The sequence below is a fragment of the Lucilia cuprina genome, chromosome 4 (assembly GCF_022045245.1).
Source record: "Lucilia cuprina isolate Lc7/37 chromosome 4, ASM2204524v1, whole genome shotgun sequence".
Classification (NCBI taxonomy): Eukaryota; Metazoa; Arthropoda; class Insecta; order Diptera; family Calliphoridae; genus Lucilia; species Lucilia cuprina.
This window is the reverse complement of record NC_060952.1, coordinates 6,744,683-6,767,669: the sequence shown is the minus strand read 5'-3', so window position 1 is coordinate 6,767,669 and position 22,987 is coordinate 6,744,683. Positions and strand designations below refer to the sequence as shown.

General features: G+C 29.3%; 1 protein-coding gene across 1 annotated transcript in view; it reads left to right on the top strand.

Moving 5' to 3' along the window:
* Positions 1-22,987, top strand: part of LOC111675656 (polypyrimidine tract-binding protein 1) — a 242,772-nt gene that overhangs the window by 20,210 nt on the left and 199,575 nt on the right. The window contains exons 2-3 of the mRNA XM_046948408.1: positions 2,886-2,947; positions 4,187-4,401. The gene's annotated coding sequence lies outside the window, so the exon portion shown is untranslated. The remainder of the gene's footprint in view (positions 1-2,885; positions 2,948-4,186; positions 4,402-22,987) is intronic.

Genomic DNA, 22,987 nt, shown 5'->3' with positions numbered 1-22,987 from the left:
AGACTATAGACTAGACTATAGACTAGACTATAGACTAGACTAGAGACTAGACTATAGACTAGACTATAGACTAGACTATAGACTAGACTATAGACTAGACTATAGACTAGACTATAGACTAGACTATAGACTAGACTATAGACTAGACTATAGACTAGACTATAGACTAGACTATAGACTAGACTATAGACTAGACTATAGACTAACTATAGACTAGACTATAGACTAGATCTAAACTAGACTAGTCTATAGTCTAGACTATGGACTAGACTATAGACTAGACTATAGACTATAGACTAGACTATAGACTAGACTATAGACTAGACTATAGACTAGACTATAGACTACACTATAGACTAGACTATAGACTAGACTATAGACTAGACTATAGACTAGACTATAGACTACTATAGACTAGACTATAGACTAGACTATAGACTAGACTATAGACTAGACTATAGACTAGACTATAGACTAGACTATAGACTAGACTATAGACTAGACTATAGACTAGACTATAGACTAGACTATAGACTAGACTATAGACTAGACTAGACTAACATAGACTAGACTATAGACTAGACTATAGACTAGACTATAGACTAGACTATAGACTAGACTATAGACTAGACTATAGACTAGACTATAGACTAGACTATAGGCTAGACTATAGACTAGACTATAGACTAGACTATAGACTAGACTATAGACTAGACTATAGACTAGACTATAGACTAGACTATAGACTAGACTATAGACTAGACTATAGACTAGACTATAGACTAGACTATAGACTAGACTATAGACTAGACTATAGACTAGACTATAGACTAGACTATAGACTAGACTATAGACTAGACTATAGACTAGACTATAGACTAGACTATAGACTAGACTATAGACTAGACTATAGACTAGACTATAGACTAGACTATAGACTAGACTAGACTATAGACTAGACTATAGACTAGACTATAGACTAGACTATAGACTAGACTATAGACTAGACTATAGACTAGACTATAGACTAGACTATAGACTAGACTATAGACTAGACTATAGACTAGACTATAGACTAGACTATAGACTAGACTATAGACTAGACTATAGACTAGACTATAGACTAGACTATAGACTAGACTATAGACTAGACTATAGACTAGACTATAGACTAGACTATAGACTAGACTATAGACTAGACTATAGACTAGAACTATAGACTAGACTATAGACTAGACTATAGACTAGACTATAGACTAGACTATAGACTAGACTATAGACTAGACTATAGACTAGACTATAGACTAGACTATAGACTAGACTATAGACTAGACTATAGACTAGACTATAGACTAGACTATAGACTAGACTATAGACTAGACTATAGACTAGACTATAGACTAGACTATAGACTAGACTATAGACTAGACTATAGACTAGACTATAGACTAGACTATAGACTAGACTATAGACTAGACTATAGACTAGACTATAGACTAGACTATAGACTAGACTATAGACTAGACTATAGACTAGACTATAGACTAGACTATAGACTAGACTATAGACTAGACTATAGACTAGACTATAGACTAGACTATAGACTAGACTATAGACTAGACTATAGACTAGACTATAGACTAGACTATAGACTAGACTATAGACTAGACTATAGACTAGACTATAGACTAGACTATAGACTAGACTATAGACTAGACTATAGACTAGACTATAGACTAGACTATAGACTAGACTATAGACTAGACTATAGACTAGACTATAGACTAGACTATAGACTAGACTATAGACTAGACTATAGACTAGACTATAGACTAGACTATAGACTAGACTATAGACTAGACTATAGACTAGACTATAGACTAGACTATAGACTAGACTATAGACTAGACTATAGACTAGACTATAGACTAGACTATAGACTAGACTATAGACTAGACTATAGACTAGACTATAGACTAGACTATAGACTAGACTATAGACTAGACTATAGACTAGACTATAGACTAGACTATAGACTAGACTATAGACTAGACTATAGACTGGACTATAGACTAGACTGTAGATTGGACTACAGACTAGACTATAGACTGGACCATAAACTAAGCAATAGACTATACAATAAACTCGACTATAGACTAGAATATATACCAGCCTATAGACTGGACTGTAGACTATAGACTAGACTATAAACTAGACAATAGACTAGATTTTAGATTAGACTATAGACTAGATTATATACTAGGCTATAGACTAGGTTGTAGACTAGACTACAGACTTGATTATAGACTAGACTATACTATAGAATAGATTGTAGATAAGACTATATACTAGATCATACATTTAACTTTACATTAAATTATAAACTAAACTATGCACTAGACTATACAATGGACCATAGACTAAACAATATGCTTAACATTATACTAGATTAAAGATTAATTTATAGATGCCTTCCATGGAAGTTGTACTTTTATAATACTTTTTAATTATAATAATTTACTCTAACTTAAAATATAGTTTATATACCTTGGAACTCTTCCAAACATATTAGGATTTTTTTAACTTCTCATTTCAGACTCGTTAGTTTTCATTTCCTTCCAAGAACACACACACACTTATACACACAATTTTTCTACCATTTCTTCTAATTCTTCTCTTCTACTACTTTTTGTACTGTGTCTATTATATTTTTTCTTACTTTTTTATATCTTCTCTTCTGTCTGTCTCTTTCATTAATTACTCTCGTTTCCCACTAGAAAAACAAATTCTTGTTGTAAAACAAATTTCTAATTTCTAACCGAAAATTTCTTTTGAAAACAACCGAAAATTATATCGAAAATTTTTTCTTTTTCGATTATTTACAGGCCAGTAAGAGAAGTTCGTTCACAAAAAACAACAGCGCTCGCCTAATAAAACAGAAAAAAAGGTTTTTAATCTGAACAAATAAATATTAAACATTAAAAAACGTCCCTAAAAATAACAAATAAATATTGCATAAAAATAACAACAACTTCAACAACAGTAAGAAACAATTAAGAACAATCAACACCCACTTCTTTGCACGATAAAATAAATTTATAAAAATATATTTTTATTTTTTTCGAAAAATAAAACAACCACAAACAAAATAGCTTCTTTAAATAGCGTAGATTAAAAAAAAAAAAAAAAAATTATGTTCAACAGACTAAAATCATCATCTAGCTTGGGCTGCTGCTGCTATTGGCTGGCCTTAAAGGTTTTTTTAAACAATTGTTTGCCAAACAAATCTGTAAAACACATTGACATTTTAAATAAATTTAAATTAAAAACAGATATACCCCCGTTATCTTAATGTTTGGTTATTTTTTTAAACAAACGTTAAAATTACGTTTTTCATACAGACATAGGATCTAGGATTTTAAAATTCTATGGGAAAGTGTTTATAAATATTACCTTTTATCTATGTATTTGCCCGAACTCGAACAATAAATTTGGTACTTTTACTTTCCTTCTATAGAACATTATTCAGTCATTTAGCCACGACCAGCCAATCAGTCTGAATATGAAACATATTTTTTCGTGTGTCCAACAAATTCAAAATAAATAAACAATATTATTGAAAAGTAATTGATTGATGTCAACAACATCATAAATAAATTTTCTTTCAGTGTGTGTGAGAGTATTATTTTTAAAACCCTGTAGTTTTAGAATGAGTCCAAAAATCCTTTTTAAATTTTTGCTTATTATGCAATGCAGATGTAACCACTACCACTTTTGTATGATCATTGCCTTTGGTAGGAGGTGGTTGATTCGATTCTCACCGACATAGGCCTAGTGTCTCTCTTCGGATTTGATCTATACACATCCTACTTTCAAACAAACTAACTCATTAAAATTTTTTTTATTCGGTACATCCCCTTCGAAATGCTGGGTAGTGTATAGTGGTATGTGTGTGTATATGGCAATGTTTTTTATTCACACTTTTTCTTTAATAGTTTTAAATTATTTTTGATGGGGTTATGTGGTTGATATCGTCGTGCTTTTTATTTAAGTTCTGTAGTTGAAGTGATTGTTTTTTGCAATTTTTTATCACTAACAACAACAAAAAAAGTGTGGTGTTTTACTCGCGCCGGATTTTTGTTTTGTCTTCTAAATATTTTATTTCTCGTTTAAATCTAACTCACAGTAAAATATTTAAATCTAAAAATTTGTTTAAATTATTACAAACACGTGAATTTGCATAAATCATTTATTGAGAAAAAAGATTTTACAAAAGGGAAAAATTAAATCAACCAAAAAAAAAAAAAACACAAATCCCAATTTAGAACATAAATAACTCAAAACTTTTAGTGGCAGTGATTTGGAGTCTACATCAAATGTACGGTTCTGTTAATTAGTCGGGTGAGTAAAAATAAAATTCTTAATGTTCTCATTCACTTTTTTAACAATTATAAAATTAGCAAAACACACAATTCTCTATTTAGTTCTAGTTCTGTTCTAGTACAGTTCTAGTTCAGTTCTAGTTCAGTTCTAGTTCAGTTTTAGTTTAGTTCTAGTTCAGTTCTAGTTCAGTTCTAGTTCAGTTCTAGTTCAGTTCTAGTTCAGTTCAAGTTCAGTTCTAGTTCAGTTCTAGTTCAGTTCTAGTTCAGTTCTAGTTCAGTTCTAGTTCAGTTCTAGTTCAGTTCTAGTTCAGTTCTAGTTCAGTTCTAGTTCAGTTCTAGTTCAGTTCTAGTTCAGTTCTAGTTCAGTTCTAGTTCAGTTCTAGTTCAGTTCTAGTTCAGTTCTAGTTCAGTTCTAGTTCAGTTCTAGTTCAGTTCTAGTTCAGTTCTAGTTCAGTTCTAGTTCAGTTCTAGTTCAGTTCTAGTTCAGTTCTAGTTCAGTTCTAGTTCAGTTCTAGTTCTAGTTCAGTTCTAGTTCAGTTCTAGTTCAGTTCTAGTTCAGTTCTAGTTCAGTTCTAGTTCAGTTCTAGTTCAGTTCTAGTTCAGTTCTAGTTCAGTTCTAGTTCAGTTCTAGTTCAGTTCTAGTTCAGTTCTAGTTCAGTTCTAGTTCAGTTCTAGTTCAGTTCTAGGTCAGTTCTAGTTCAGTTCTAGTTCAGTTCTAGTTCAGTTCTAGTTCAGTTCTAGTTCAGTTCTAGTTCAGTTCTAGTTCAGTTCTAGTTCAGTTCTAGTTCAGTTCTAGTTCAGTTCTAGTTCAGTTCTAGTTCAGTTCTAGTTCTAGTTCAGTTCTAGTTCAGTTCTAGTTCAGTTCTAGTTCTAGTTCAGTTCTAGTTCAGTTCTAGTTCAGTTCTAGTTCAGTTCTAGTTCAGTTCTAGTTCAGTTCTAGTTCAGTTCTAGTTCAGTTCTAGTTCAGTTCTAGTTCAGTTCTAGTTCAGTTCTAGTTCAGTTCTAGTTCAGTTCTAGTTCAGTTCTAGTTCAGTTCTAGTTCAGTTCTAGTTCAGTTCTAGTTCAGTTCTAGTTCAGTTCTAGTTCAGTTCTAGTTCAGTTCTAGTTCAGTTCTAGTTCAGTTCTAGTTCAGTTCTAGTTCAGTTCTAGTTCAGTTCTAGTTCAGTTCTAGTTCAGTTCTAGTTCAGTTCTAGTTCAGTTCTAGTTCAGTTCTAGTTCAGTTCTAGTTCAGTTCTAGTTCAGTTCTAGTTCAGTTCTAGTTCAGTTCTAGTTCAGTTCTAGTTCAGTTCTAGTTCAGTTCTAGTTCAGTTCTAGTTCAGTTCTAGTTCAGTTCTAGTTCAGTTCTAGTTCAGTTCTAGTTCATTTCTAGTTCAGTTCTAGTTCAGTTCTAGTTCAGTTCTAGTTCAGTTCTAGTTCAGTTCTAGTTCAGTTCTAGTTCAAGTTCAATTCTAGTTCATGTTCAGTTCTAGTTCAGTTCTAATTTATTTTTTAATTATTTAAAAATACCGAGAAACCTCCCTCTTCCAATTAAAAAAAGGATTGAGTGTTAAGTATTGCACAAAAAAAGCTATATGATTATGTTCTAAGTAATAAATTGCCACTGATTGGTATCATTCAGAAGAACAAAAACAACGAGCAAGAAGGCTGCAGCAAGTCATACCAGTCAAAAGTGAATTGTAAAATTTTTTAAATAAGTGCACAAGAGAATTTTTCACATTCATATTAAATTTTAGCAGTCGAACCATCAGCTAAAATTACTGACTGGCAGACAGTCACTCAGTCTATTATCCATTAAAGTCAATTGATGTTAATATTGTTGAATTTATAAAATGCAGTGAAATAAATAAAAAAGATACATTACGACTGAAAATAAAAATCAAGTAAATAGAACACCTCTTTCTGCTCTTCTACAACATGCAGTTATTTTTGATTTTGATATTAAGCTAAATCTTTAAGACTATCAAAGTAAAGTCTTGCACAAAAAATAAGAGATTTTGTTTGTTTAAATATAAAAATTATAGCAAACAAATGTTACAATATTTTCGAATTGGCGTCAATATTTTCTTATACTTATTTTTTTATGTACATATTTTGCTTTACATTTTATTAAATATAAACTATTTACTAAATCTCTTATAAAACGAGTGTGATAAGTATGTGTTCTTGTTCTTATATGTAACGAGCTAGTTATTCTAAATATAGTATAATACTTAATAAGAGTATATTCTTTAAAATATTAGTGTTTGTTGTGTGTAACACATTCAACTAGCGATGTTTCCCTTGGTATGTTAACATCATTACTTTTGCCACTGCTAACATGCAACATCATTAAAATATATTTAAAAAGGTCATTAAATTAATGCATTTTGTGTTTAAGTGTTTTTCCTAAAATACATTATAGAAATTTAAAATCAAAACTAAAATACAATTAAATTTTGGAAAATTTTCCATTAAATACCCGGGAGAGAAAAATAAAATTAAAGCGACACTATTTATAACAAATTATAGTTGGAATAAATAAATGAATGATTTTAAATGAAAACATTAACTATACAAATTGTTTAATGATAGAGCAAGGGGGTGTTTTTATACCATACACCACTATAGTGGGGAGGGTATTATACGTTTGTGCTGATGTTTGTAACATACAAAAATATTGGTCCAATACCCACCTTAAAGTATACCGATCGATTCAGAATCATTTTCTGAGTCGATTAAGACATGTCCGTCCGTCTGTCCGGCTGGCTGGCTGGCTGTCCATGTAAACCTTGTGCGCAAGGTACAGGCCGCAATTTTCAAGATAATTTGACCTATATTTGACCGAGGATCGGCCCAATTTGACCTATATAAAGCCTCATTTAGAAATTTTAGTTTTTTTTTATCAATAAATTGCTTAAATATTTTGGAAAAATATTCAACATAAAAGTTTCTTTATAAAAAGTAAAAATTTTAAAAATATACTCATGGTGTAGGGTATTATATGGTCGGCCATGCCCGACTATACTTTCCTACTTGTTAAATACTAAATTAAAGTATTTCTGAATCTTTTAAATGAAGTGTGTCTCCGCTGTGATAGACTTCTAGTCTGTTAGGTATCAATTCCCACCAGAGACACTGGTAAAAAAGCGCACTCAACACGCCTGCAATGGAGGCTTAGGCGTATTTTTGTTGAATCTAACATTTATCCTCCTATTAAACTAAGCAATTACGCACTCTAGATATGTATACAGGCGGGCAAGTTCTGTATACATATACAGTCACGGTTCTGTGAGGTATCTGCAGAACTATAGACTTTGCTGTGTATCAGTTTTTTTTAATGTCATTCTCTTCCCGAATATTTTAAACCACAGTTACCACATGCATCCTCAAGGTACCTCTTTAATAACCGGGACAGGACAAAGTCAGAAACTTTGACCGTCGGGCTATTGGTTCAAACGGTCAGGTCAAATCATTCCAAGAAAGGCCAATGATACATTTGATCATTACCAGTTTATATTTTATTTAAGTTTTTGTTTCCAAAAATTATTTTCAATAAAACTTTAACTTGCCACAAGGGGAAGATAAAGTTTTATTGAAAATAATTTTTGGAAACAAAAACTTAAATTGTGTGAATTCAAAACCGCTTGGGATATCAAGACATTACTACTGTCACATTTGTTTCGAACAGTGGCGAGGGTTACTTATTATGTTCTAAGCTTGACATATCATATATCAGGTTCCTGTTTTATTTGGAGTTAATTGAAAAATGTTTGCAATTTACATATTTATGTTATGATTATTTATATCAAATTAGTTGTATGCTATAATACTACAATTCCACTTCCTAATAACTTCCAAAAAAAAGAACATAAAAATTACTTCCTGAGAATGACTTCAGATGTATTGAATTTGGAATCAAATAAAAAAACATCCCTCCTATGACACGCCTGTGTTTAAATCATCTCTTCTCCAGGTCTTTTCAGTACATCTATGGAGTAAATTCTACTTCTTTTTCGCTTCTGAAAGTTCGTAGCTAAAGTAGTAGCAGGAAAATATAGGAACTATAGTTCTCTGAATATTTTATTTGCGGTTTTATGGAAAATTTCTAATCCCTAGAAAATCTCTGTTTATAACTTCGTATTTGGTCCGGAGTCCGTTTTCTTTTTTTTAACCATAAAAGCTGTGTATTTTTTAATAGATATAACCACGTCCCTTTTTAAACATTTCTATGATTTTGTTGTGATTTATGGACAACAATTGTGTCGCAATGTTTTATTTTATTTTTAGTCGTATGCATTTTTTTCAGCCATTTAAGTCAAGTAGTAGTTGGGCAATACTATTACTCAACTGTATCAAGTTAATGTTTATTGCAAAAATATGTACAAATATACTATAATATGTGTTTGTAAAATACATAGATATTACATACAACAGTTCTGTAGAGCAGTGATCAGCACTTGTGGTTATTGGGGACCGATGTGTAATAATGGTTGGTTGGCAAAAGGTTTCTGTGGAAGTCTTAAAAAACATATTATCATTTTTGATTTGCGAAATGTTCCTAGCATTCGCCTGGCGTTTCTCTAAGTCCCTGGTGTCTATAGAGGCTGACCACTGCTATGTACAAAACAAAATCATACACTAAACTACAGTTATGGAATTGTGACAAATGACTTGGATAAGTGTCAAGGTTTCAAATTACACTCTCTCTTTCTCTCTTTGCATTGTTGAACATAAAATGCATTAAGTAGCAGCAGCAGCAGAGAGTATATAAATAAAATAAATTGCTTAAAAAAATACCAAAATATCATATAATCTGAGGATTTTAAATGCTATAAATGGTAATTTATGTTAACTAAAAAATATTGTTTTATTTTTGCCTAAATTTATTCACCTGTTGCTTCTTAAGTTCTTCTTTTTTTGCTAGCTGGTAAAGATTTAAGGTGGGAAAAATATATATGATTTTCTATCTATTATAAATTTTGGCTCTTAATCAATTTTTAAATTTTATATTTTTTTTAATATGATGCTGCATTTCTGACTTCATGTTTGCCTTGTGTTTTAGAAAAGTTTTTAATCAGAAAATAATTGAATTGAACTCGACTGCTGATGCAATTATTTCAATGAAAGTGAAATTTTCAAGTGTTTTTCTCATTAGTGCAGTACTTCAGCAATTCTTCGCCATTCTTATTTCGTTTTTTATACATTTTTTAATAACAAAATTGTGTTCATATTTAAGGCAAATTATTAAAACTGTTTAAAAATCTTGAAATAATTATTTGCTAGGAACACTTTTGAGTTATTTATACAGAGATCTCGTTTATGATTTAATCTTAAAAGTATGGCGTTGAACAGACCATTTTTAGATACACACGTCTTAAACATATTGTGACATTTAATGTAAAACAATAATTCGTTTCAATATTCTGCGATAACTTAAAAGTTGTTTTACAAAAATAATACAATTCGCAAAATAAGGGGAACTAAATGACAATGGCCTCCTTTTCATAAAACGCACTTCATGGCATTCTACTTAAGAAGTTTTTTTATAGCCTTTTATGACAAAAATCTTAAATATATGAATGAAAAATGTCTTATGTTCGATTTAAAAACCAAAGAACACATGTTCATTTATAATCAAATCGTATAGTGGATTGCAGCCAATGCAACTAAATAACGACATAATGATCCTTAAAAGGAAATGACAAGAATAATCTACGCATTCATACATATCAACTGATCATTTTTTTCACTAATTTATTTTGTTTTTGTTTTACATTCTCATACTGCTGGCTCTACTCTAAGACAGTTCAAGTGTAAATGCTTTATTAGTTTTACCGTTTGATGTCATGTCACCAACATCGTCATTAGCAGCATCAACAAATTTGGTGCATGTTGTTTATCTGTCATAACTATACACTTGTCATAACGACTAATGTAAAGGCAAAAAAATAAAAAACAAAATATATATATATGTACGTATTTGTTCTGTGATCCATAAATATCACATACATAATGTCTTTTAATGATTACAGCTATGTGCAACACAATAGCACACTTTAAAAACAACACTTTTCTTTCAGTTATAGTTCAGTTCTAGTACAGTTCTAGTTAAGTTCTAGTTCAGTTCTAGTTCAGTTCTAGTTCAGTTTTAGTTCAGTTTTAGTTCAGTTCTAGTTCAGTTCTAGTTCAGTTCTAGTTCAGTTCTAGTTCAGTTCTAGTTCAGTTCTAGTTCAGTTCTAGTTCAGTTCTAGTTCAGTTCTAGTTCAGTTCTAGTTCAGTTCTAGTTCAGTTCTAGTTCAGTTCTAGTTCAGTTCTAGTTTAGTTCTAGTTCAGTTCTAGTTCAGTTCTAGTTCACTATTTCAACTGCTCATGTATTGGTCATAACTATATAGTAATAAATAAAAGGCCCAAATAAAAGTAACCGGACAAAACCAAAATTATGTTTAACATATTTCATATTTTTAACAAAATTTATGATAGAATACATAAAAATAAAGCTTTGTTTTCGGTTTTAATTATTCAAAGAAAAAAATTAGACATATTATTTAAACATCTTTGACGATATTCTTCAGTTTTTAATTTATCTCATATTAAGTTGTCATTTAGTTGATAAATCTTATTTTTTTATTAAAACATTTTCTGTGTTAAACACAAAAACACAGACAACACAAAAAAGTTTTGAATAGAAAAAGAATCTGTGAAATAAAATCTAGACAATATTAAATGTGCATGTCTGTGTTTATTATTTTTTGTCTGTTTTTTTTTTGTTAAAATTCAATTTAAATTAATTAAAATGCAATATTGCTGCAAAAAAAAGAAAACGAACACGCCAACGCATACAGAGCATAAATTTAATTTTCTAGTATGTTGCATGCAGCTATCTTTCTTGTATAAGTATGGTGGCAGCAACATGTATGAATGTGGCACGAGTATGTAAAATGTTTTCTAAAGATGCACTACACATCTGTAAGTGTATGTGTATGTGTGTCTATTTTCCTCTATAGATTTAAACCATGAAGAGTTTATTGTTTATAACTAAATTTTTACATGTTTTTTGTTTGTTGTACGAGTCTGTTGTCTAAATTGTCTTTTATATAGAACATTGCCTTGGTTATAGCAACAAGAACAATATCAATGACTACAAAATAATCATAATAATATTCTGACATGCCCCTCGTTACTTATACACGCCATTGTGTAAAATAAAAAAACAAGTTGCTTAGTACAATATACAACACATTGCTGGTTGCAACCTGTTGCACTAAAACACAAAAAGATACGCTTAAAATGTATTATAAATTAAATTTTTCTACTTAGAAAGTCTGGTTGAAGAGTTGTTGTAGCATATAAATACAAAAGGATAATCTCTGTTATTTGTACACATTTTTTATTGTTAAAAAAGAGATTTTTTAAATGCTATAACTGTCAATTTTTTTCTAAATATTTATTTCTATTTTTTTGCCTTACAAATGCATTTCAATGTGTAGAAAATCTGCTCTATATAACCTTTTAAAATTTTTAACAAAAAAAAAAAAAAAAAAATTAAAAAATATGCGACAAATTTTTCATGTTTTTATTTTAGTCTTTTGCTGATCTTAAAGAATTTCTTTGCTGTTACATTGGAATTTAGTTGTAACACATTTTCTTTGTATTTTTTATTCCTTGCTTTTTTGCTGGCAATTTGTTTCTGTATGTTTTTTCTTCTTGTTATTGTTTTTCAAAAGGAATTTTTTAAAATTCTTTGTAGTTCACGAAAAAATTTTAAATATTTTTTCAATTGACTAAAGGTGTACTCTAGACTGCATACTGTGGAATGCTGCAAACAAAAAAGAATTTTGCTCAATAAATAGATTTCTAATATGTATAATTTTTTTAAAATCACTTCATATTATTGTTTTAATATTTTCTAGTTCAGTTCTGGTTCAGTTCTAGTTCAGTTCTAGTTCAGTTCTAGTTCAGTTCTAGTTCAGTTGTAGTTCAGTTGTAGTTCAGTTCTAGTTCAGTTCTAGTTCAGTTCTTGTTCAGTTCTAGTTCAGTTCTAGTTCAGTTCTTGTTCAGTTCTTGTTCAGTTCTTGTTCAGTTCTAGTTCAGTTCTAGTTCAGTTCTAGTTCAGTTCTAGTTCAGTTCTAGTTCAGTTCTAGTTCAGTTCTAGTTCAGTTCTAGTTCAGTTCTAGTTCAGTTCTAGTTCAGTTCTAGTTCAGTTCTAGTTCAGTTCTAGTTAAGTTCTAGTTCAGTTTTAGATCAGTTCTAGTTCAGTTCTAGTTTTAGTTCAGTTCTAGTTCAGTTCTAGTTCAGTTCTAGTTCAGTTCTAGTTCAGTTCTAGTTCAGTTCTAGTTCGGTTCTAGTTCAGTTCTAGTTCAGTTCTAGTTCAGTTCTAGTTCAGTTCTAGTTCAATTCTAGTTCAATTCTAGTTCAGTTCTAGTTCAGTTCTAGTTCAGTTCTAGTTAAGTTCTAGTTCAGTTCTAGTTCAGTTCTAGTTCAGTTCTAGTTCAGTTCTAGTTCAGTTCTAGTTCAGTTCTAGTTCAGTTCTAGTTCAGTTCTAGTTCAGTTCTAGTTCAGTTCTAGTTCAGTTCTAGTTCAGTTCTAGTTCAGTTCTAGTTCAGTTCTAGTTCAGTTCTAGTTTCAGTTCTAGTTCAGTTCTAGTTCAGTTCTAGTTCAGTTCTAGTTCAGTTCTAGTTCAGTTCTAGTTCAGTTCTAGTTCAGTTCTAGTTCAGTTCTAGTTCAGTTCTAGTTCAGTTCTAGTTCAGTTCTAGTTCAGTTCTAGTTCAGTTCTAGTTCAGTTCTAGTTCAGTTCTAGTTCAGTTCTAGTTCAGTTCTAGTTCAGTTCTAGTTCAGTTCTAGTTCAGTTCTAGTTCAGTTCTAGTTCAGTTCTAGTTCAGTTCTAGTTCAGTTCTAGTTCAGTTCTAGTTCAGTTCTAGTTCAGTTCTAGTTCAGTTCTAGTTCAGTTCTAGTTCAGTTCTAGTTCAGTTCTAGTTCAGTTCTAGTTCAGTTCTAGTTCAGTTCTAGTTCAGTTCTAGTTCAGTTCTAGTTCAGTTCTAGTTCAGTTCTAGTTCATTTCTAGTTCAGTTCTAGTTCAGTTCTAGTTCAGTTCTAGTTCAGTTCTAGTTCAGTTCTAGTTCAGTTCTAGTTCAGTTCTAGTTCAGTTCTAGTTCAGTTCTAGTTCAGTTCTAGTTCAGTTCTAGTTCAGTTCTAGTTCAGTTCTAGTTCATTTCTAGTTCAGTTCTAGTTCAGTTCTAGTTCAGTTCTAGTTCAGTTCTAGTTCAGTTCTAGTTCAGTTCTAGTTCAGTTCTAGTTCAGTTCTAGTTCAGTTCTAGTTCAGTTCTAGTTCAGTTCTAGTTCAGTTCTAGTTCAGTTCTAGTTCAGTTCTAGTTCAGTTCTAGTTCAGTTCTAGTTCAGTCTAGTTCATTCTAGTTCAGTTCTAGTTCAGTTCTAGTTCAGTTCTAGTTCAGTTCTAGTTCAGTTCTAGTTCAGTTCTAGTTCAGTTCTAGTTCAGTTCTAGTTCAGTTCTAGTTCAGTTCTAGTTCAGTTCTAGTTCAGTTCTAGTTCAGTTCTAGTTCAGTTCTAGTTCTAGTTCAGTTCTAGTTCAGTTCTAGTTCAGTTCTAGTTCAGTTCTAGTTCAGTTCTAGTTCAGTTCTAGTTCAGTTCTAGTTCAGTTCTAGTTCAGTTCTAGTTCAGTTCTAGTTCAGTTCTAGTTCAGTTCTAGTTCAGTTCTAGTTCAGTTCTAGTTCAGTTCTAGTTCAGTTCTAGTTCAGTTCTAGTTCAGTTCTAGTTCAGTTCTAGTTCAGTTCTAGTTCAGTTCTAGTTCAGTTCTAGTTCAGTTCTAGTTCAGTTCTAGTTCAGTTCTAGTTCAGTTCTAGTTCAGTTCTAGTTCAGTTCTAGTTCAGTTCTAGTTCAGTTCTAGTTCAGTTCTAGTTCAGTTCTAGTTCAGTTCTAGTTCAGTTCTAGTTCAGTTCTAGTTCAGTTCTAGTTCAGTTCTAGTTCAGTTCTAGTTCAGTTCTAGTTCAGTCTAGTTCAGTTCTAGTTCAGTTCTAGTTCAGTTCTAGTTCAGTTCTAGTTCAGTTCTAGTTCAGTTCTAGTTCAGTTCTAGTTCAGTTCTAGTTCAGTTCTAGTTCAGTTCTAGTTCATTTCTAGTTCAGTTTCTAGTTCAGTTCTAGTTCAGTTCTAGTTCAGTTCTAGTTCAGTTCTAGTTCAGTTCTAGTTCAGTTCTAGTTCAGTTCTAGTTCAGTTCTAGTTCAGTTCTAGTTCAGTTCTAGTTCAGTTCTAGTTCAGTTCTAGTTCAGTTCTAGTTCAGTTCTAGTTCAGTTCTAGTTCAGTTCTAGTTCAGTTCTAGTTCAGTTCTAGTTCAGTTCTAGTTCAGTTCTAGTTCAGTTCTAGTTCAGTTCTAGTTCAGTTCTAGTTCAGTTCTAGTTCAGTTCTAGTTCAGTTCTAGTTCAGTTCTAGTTCAGTTTCTAGTTCAGTTCTAGTCAGTTCTAGTTCAGTTCTAGTTCAGTTCTAGTTCAGTTCTAGTTCAGTTCTAGTTCAGTTCTAGTTCAGTCTAGTTCAGTGTTCTAGTTCAGTTCTAGTTCAGTTCTAGTTCAGTTCTAGTTCAGTTCTAGTTCAGTTCTAGTTCAGTTCTAGTTCAGTTCTAGTTCAGTTCTAGTTCAGTTCTAGTTCAGTTCTAGTTCAGTTCTAGTTCAGTTCTAGTTCAGTTCTAGTTCAGTTCTAGTTCAGTTCTAGTTCAGTTCTAGTTCAGTTCTAGTTCAGTTCTAGTTCAGTTCTAGTTCAGTTCTAGTTCAGTTCTAGTTCAGTTCTAGTTCAGTTCTAGTTCAGTTCTAGTTCAGTTCTAGTTCAGTTCTAGTTCAGTTCTAGTTCAGTTCTAGTTCAGTTCTAGTTCAGTTCTAGTTCAGTTCTAGTTCAGTTCTAGTTCAGTTCTAGTTCAGTTCTAGTTCAGTTCTAGAGTTCAGTTTCTAGTTCAGTTCTAGTTCAGTTCTAGTTCAGTTCTAGTTCAGTTCTAGTTCAGTTCTAGTTCAGTTCTAGTTCAGTTCTAGTTCAGTTCTAGTTCAGTTCTAGTTCACTTCTAGTTCAGTTCTAGTTCAGTTCTAGTTCAGTTCTAGTTCAGTTCTAGTTCAGTTCTAGTTCAGTTCTAGTTCAGTTCTAGTTCAGTTCTAGTTCAGTTCTAGTTCAGTTCTAGTTCAGTTCTAGTTCAGTTCTAGTTCAGTTCTAGTTCAGTTCTAGTTCAGTTCTAGTTCAGTTCTAGTTCAGTTCTAGTTCAGTTCTAGTTCAGTTCTAGTTCAGTTCTAGTTCAGTTCTAGTTCAGTTCTAGTTCAGTTCTAGTTCAGTTCTAGTTCAGTTCTAGTTCAGTTCTAGTTCAGTTCTAGTTCAGTTCTAGTTCAGTTCTAGTTCAGTTCTAGTTCAGTTCTAGTTCAGTTACATTAGTTAATTAAGCCATTAAAACTGTTCCCACCTTTGAATAAATTTTAAATTTATAATAACATGTGTGAGTTTATCTCTACTAAAATCTCTATAATCTCATAACGTTGTCATTTATTTGTCTTAAATTGACATAAATTAAAAATCAATTTACACGCAAAACTGCTCCTCAGTAAACTTAAATAAGAAGATAAAAGATAAGGCGATTTTACTACATCTTATTCTAAGTTAAGGTGGTGTTTACTATTTAAAATATTTATTTATCTACTAAATTGTTTAATGCTTAAGTTTTCTATTTATTTAATATTTACTGCTCTTGTCTGCTAAATAAAATTAGTAAGTTTATTTAGTTGTTATTTTTTGGGTGTTGACAAAATTTTTTTTGATAATAATATTTTATTTGGTTTATTTTGGGCGGCTGTGTATATTATAACAAAATATCTTGCAGCTAAAAATCACACTTTCCGACACCCAATTGCATGCCTGTTTATGATGTTTTCTTAAGATAAGAACACCCACAATAGAGAACCAAACGAACCGACCGAAATAGTTTTTTTTTTGTATAATTTTTCTCTAGCTGCATTTTAACTTAGAAAATAAGTGGGCATATTTGAGGAATATGTGCAATTTTCTTTGTTATTCATATATTTTTTTGCTAGTTTTTCTTCTAATTTCTTGTTAAAAATTGTTCTACACATGAAAATTGAGTAGAATTTTATTTGTTCTTTTTTGCTTTTGGGATAAATAATCATGATTTTATAGTGTAACAACAAAATCTGTCTGTTTATGAAATTTTTTTCTATTTTAAATCAGATCTTTTGAGGAATGTATAAATTTCGATTTATAAAAATTGGATCTGTTTACTGACTTAAGATTAAAAATGTTTCTTTGCTATAATGTTCTTTGAATGTTTCAATAATTTTACAAAATATTAATGTATTGGATGATGGTTATTGAAAACGTTTGATTAGTCTTTAGTTCATAACAGAAGTTAATTGTGAGGTTCTCATCGATCATTTTTAAAAGATATGAGATAGTTCCTTAATAGTTTCAGTTTGTTTAGAGAACTTTTCAAATATTTCATGTTTTTAAGATGAAGCTCTTTAAAGGCTCTGTTTTTTACCATGTGGTCTTTATGATGTGCGGTCTGTCAGTTTATAGGATTATTTTTTTGCAAATTTTGTTCTCTATATGCATAATAAGTATAATTTGTATTTTCAATAGTTTGTAACACAGTTCACTTCTTTGGACCTCAATAAACATCACTTCCACAGGAGGTAAAAGAATTCACTAATGTTACTTTTGAAGTGGTGATAAACGTCATTCTTTTGGAAGTACTTTGTAAAAATTCTTACAATTAAATAGTAAAAGTTCATTGTTATAAAGGATCTTTAGTTCGTCTATGTCCTTTCAGCTGTTATAGATTTTTTTCCTTTCCTAAATATTATTGTATACAATTGCATGAGTTAAACAGTGTTTGTTTTCAATCTTTGGGCAAAATGCCAAAAACAACCAACCATATTAAATGGGCCTAAAATGACAGCGATATGGTCAACAGCAAAAACTGCTGCTAACCAACAACAAAACAGCTACAAAAAGAATCATACTCTATCGTTGCACATTGTAGAAAAATAACAGCAACAGAATTAATAAAAACAAAAGAAAAAAACTATAAAGATGATGGCAACAACGTCGCAGCAGAATTTAGCTAAAGGAAAAAACTGTCAGAATAATGTCATTGTACTTAGCAGCAGTGTGTCAGTGTTTTGTGAGTTTGCTGCTACATATTTTATAGTTGTGGTGAAAACATTGCTGTCGTAGTATAACATTTTAATAATAAACAATAATAATTGTATATATGTACGTCAAATACTTACCGCACAACCTTCCCTGCAATAATTCTTAACTTAAGCAAGCAGTTTTTTTGGTGGATTGCACTGCATTTCGTTGGCTGTTTGTTATTTTTTATTTGTAAGATGTGCAAGTTTGCAAATTAAAAACTGTATTGAAAAAGATTATTTATTATTAATAATATCATTATTGACAATTTACAAATATATATATACACAAGTATGTAGGAAAATAATTGTTGGTGTTGAGTGTTTACACTGACGGCAAAAATTGTTTTTGTGCCTTACAAATGGTTTTTTGGACTAAATTGTACAAGTTTTATATCTTATTTAGGGCAAATTGAAGTTAGAATATTAAACAAATATTTTTTTTTGTTATTTTTGACTCTTCTACGTATTTGTTTACATAATAGTAAAATTTTTCTATGTGAAATTTTACTTTGTTGTGGTATAAGGTCAGTATTTTAACCACCTAACCACAGCAGAATCTGTTGCAGTTAAAAATTATTAAAAATTAACACTGGCTTATAAAAAAACAACGACTAAACCGCAAATAACGTGCAATTGTAAAAAATTTCTAAATTTAACTAGAAATTCTAAAAATACTATTTAGTGAATTTATATAAAAAAAAAAAACAATAAATTAATTACAGAAAGAGAAAACATGATTTGAACACTTTTTATTTCAACTGACCAAGACCTTTAAAGGCGCCTTAACCAAATATTGTTTTTTTTTCTTATCCTATAAAATATCTAATCGTTATGCAATTTAATTGTTTTTTTTTAACACAAATAGTAATAAAAATTATAATTTCATTTCAATTTACAATTTAAATACAACAATTAACTCTTAAGATTTATTTGTATTTAATTTATGTTTATTTATAAAACTATTGAAATTAGTATTTAATTAGATTTCTATTTTAAATTTAACACTTTCTTCAATATGTTTACGTATTTATAGTATTATTTTGAGTTTTTTCAAAATCAATAAATAAATTTGAAAAATAAAAAATGTTTATTTTAGAGATGAAAATTTATTGTTGAAGGTGTGTGCCTAAGTATGTTTAAAAAATATATCATTGATTTTGTAAATAATTTAACTATTGCATATGGAATTAAATTAATTTGAAATTAATTTATTTTTTTTCATTTTTTCTTTCGTTTTAGGTAAGTTTGTTGAAACAGTTATGAACGGCAGTGTAAGTGTTAAAAATTTTAGTTTTTTTTTATAGATTTTAGGTATAATTTCATTTTTTAATATCGTTGACAAAGGAATATGAATTTACGAATAAATTTTAAAATTAAAAAAATTATGTGAAATTGGTTAGATATAAAATTTTTACAATTTAATGTTTTATGAACAATTTACAATGTAAAATTTAGAATTTTATGTAATATATAAACTTTTATTTAAAATTTTATGCAAAATTTACCATTTTATATGAAATTTACAATTTAATAAAACTTTTATAATGTTATTTAAACAAAATATAAATTGATCTAAAATTTATAATATTATCGAAATGTGATATTTAAATTTTATGTAAAATTTACAATTTCATGTACAATTTTAAGCAAAATTTACAATTTTATTTAAAATATACAATTTTTGTAAAATATTAAATTTGATGTACAATTTGCAATTTTGTGTGAAATTTGCAATTTTGTGTGAAATTTACAATTTTATGTGAAATTTACAATTTTATGTAAAATTTACTATTTTACGTAAAATTTACAATTTTACGTAAAATTTACAATTTTATGTGAAATTTACAATTTTATGTAAAATTTACAATTTTATTTAAAATTTACAATTTTATGTAATTTTATGTAAAATTTACAATTTTATGTAAAATTTACAATATATGTATGTACAATTTGGATGTATGTAAAATTTACAATTTTATGTAAAATTTACAATTTTATGTAAAATTTACAATTTTATGTAAAATTTACAATTTTATGTAAAATTTAAAATTTTATGTAAAATTTAAAATTTTATGTAAAATTTAAAATTTTATGTAAAATTTACAATTTTATGTAAAATTTACAATTTTATGTAAAATTTACAATTTTATGTAAAATTTACAATTTTATGTAAAATTTACAATTTTGTGTAAAGTTTAAAATTATGTAAAATATAAAATTTTATGTAAAATTTACTATTTTATGTAAAATTATAATTTCATTGAGTTACTTAGTTTGTTTTTTTGTTAGTTAGTAAGTTAGGGGAGGTCAGAAACATTTTCAGGTAAATTTTACAATTTCATTTATTATTTTGTACAAAATGCTAAGTCTTTGCTACTTTTTAAAAAAATTTACATTTTTAAGTCAAAAATGTTAATCTATGTAAAACTTCATTACTTTTTACACTTATTCATATTATCAATGCTCAATTTCCTCTATATTATAAACTTATATTTAGAGTCGAATGATTTATTACACTCTTAAAGTATTCTAAATGTCATGAAACATTTTAAAATTTACACCGACAGTGCCACAGCAACCCATAAAACCTTAAACATCTCATAACTTTTCAATGATATCCTCCCTTTTAAAGTTTAATTAATGCTGTCGAAATATTTCAAAGTTTTCATTGAATTTTAATCATTTTATTCTACATAATGTTGAGGTAAATTATAAAAAGTCGTAACATCAATAAACATGAACATACATAAGATAGACACGATTAGCATTTGAGGAGGATATGATGTTTTTTTTTAAATAATGAAAATGTGATAAAAAGATTTACAAAAGATTAAGCATTAATACCATAGACCCTCTACTAGTAAAAAAAAATCATGAGGCTTTTTTTATCTCATAAAGCGTCTATATGCTAACGATTGATTTTAAATTAGATGGAACAGATTTTTAGTTTATTTTTAGCCAGACGAGCACAGTGGGCAATGTTTATAGAACACACATTTTGTTTTAAATTTAAATTGAAACCACTGTCTCTTGTTTTCTGAGATGTTTTCAATATTGTCTGAATTTTAATAATAAAAACGCACATAAAAACAACAATTTACAAAACTAGATACTACTGCCTCAGTCCTCTATTACTTCAACCCGTACTGGCACAAACAAAGTCAAAATATAAACAAAAACAAAAGAATACAAAAACATTATTTCATATAAAAATAATCGACAAAAAGCTGTTGTTGGTAATGAATGGGGATGTAGTGGCAAAGGGGGCCGGGTATACAAATTGTAAAAATAAGCAAACGACAATAATCACAATGGGTATTTGAGGCTACAAAGAAGTGTTCATTTTATTGTTATTATTAATATTATTATTTATTATACCATATTTCTTTCATTTGTTTATTTTTTATTTTTTTATTTTTACGTTTGCCTTCCACTCACTACTTTTTCTCCTGTACAGAATTTTTTTTAGCTGCGTTGTAGAAAATTTTATCTAAGAAAAAATCAGCAATTTTAGCATAAATTTTGCTCTTTATTTTTGTATACTTTATGTTTTTTGTGTTATTTTTACTTAGTCTCTTCTTTACGCCAGACATTTGGTTGGACGGACGGACACATTTATTAATTTTATTTTTTGACGACCACTTGTTGGTTTGTGTTTTTTTCGGGACGTGATTTATTTACGAGTATTTATTTGCAGATTTTATTCACTTTATATGTGTCTATTACATATATAGAATTTTTGAAAAGAATTTATGGAAATCTAAAGATTTGATTTTTTTTGCTAATAAAATCAAATTTTACTATTTACACTCCACAAAGAACCAAGTAATCCATACTTCAAATTTTGGCATTTGAAAGCGATATAAATTTCTAATAAAATTGTTCAAAATTGTATTTAGTTTCGATATCTTTCGAATGCCAGAATTTACCTCCAGATCGGTTTCAATAATACGTTGAGGTTTTGCTTAAATCAAGTATAAAATACTTCAATCAAGTACGAATCAATCAAGTACAAGTGTGTCTCAGCACGCACATGTTTTAAGAGATTTTTCCTTGATTTTAAGTTTGATGTATACTTGATCATATACTCCCATAATGTTTTCACGGAGAAATTTTTGGAAACCGTAATGGACTCGAATAATTTTTAACGAGTATAGATAACACATTTAAAAATTTAATTTTTTATATGAAAACCTAACGGCATTATTTCAAATAAATAAAAAATATTTACACATTTATGTATAAGTTTATGCAAAATTGCTAAACACAATTCATTAAATCGCTAAAATAAAATATTTAAATCGTTTGTGTATAAAAATAAACAATCACTAAACAACAACTCAACACTTTTGGTGTTTCTAGGTAAATTCAAATACAATATTAAATTTGTCAAATAAATCTTAATGCTTAATTTGTTTTGTTAATAAATGTTTGAACAAGTGTTTTAAACGAAAAATATGTTGTCGCTGTGTTTATTACTGCTGACAGCCATTTCTGATTTTCCATTGTCTCATATCTAAAAGTAAAATTTTTAATTTTTTTAAAATAAATTGCTGAAAACAGGTGGTTTTTTTAGTTTTACTGAAAATATGTTTTTGTATTTTATTTTATGTTTGATTGTTGTTGTTACTATAGATTCTTCAATACTTTGTTGTTGTTTCAACACCTTTTGTCGTTTTGCCAATTTGCAAAAATCAAAAACACAATGTTCCTTCAACTCGACATTGATTTCACTTGTTAATCAGTCAGTCGACACTTCACAATATTTTTAGATTCTGTAAGAAAGAAAAAAATCTAAACACATGAATATTTGTTCAGTTTTTTTTCTTTGTAAAACAAATAGAAAAAGTGCAATTAACAACAAGTGTATTGTATGAATGACTAACTAGTTGGTGTACGAATTGTTTTTTTCATTTGGGTTCCTGTGTGATCGAGCTATTAGTTTTTCGACATTTTTAAAATGTTTTAAAAAGTTGTTGTTATTGTTTTTTGCCGTGTTTTCTTGCACTTTGTGTGCGTGTCACTTCTTTAAGAAATTGATTGATTATTGTTGAAATTAGATGGGATAGCAAAATGTTTGTGTGAGAAATTCGGTTTATAATAAAACAATTATTAAATGTTTTTTTTTATTTTGTGGTAAAAGTTTTGTATTTCTTTTAGTGATATTTGACAAAAAATTGTCATTGACATGACTCTGAAGAAAAGAAATTCATTTTCGTCGCAATGATGTAAAGTTTTTGGTTCTTGGATACAGACTCTTTTAAATGGTGCTGGATTAAGTTTTTAACCTACTGATCTACGTGCCCACGTTCGCGGTACCAATAATTAAATTTCCTTCCTTTCCTTCCTTTCCTTCCTTTCCTTCCTTTCCTTCCTTTCCTTCCTTTCCTTCCTTTCCTTCCTTTCCTTCCTTTCCTTCCTTTCCTTCCTTTCCTT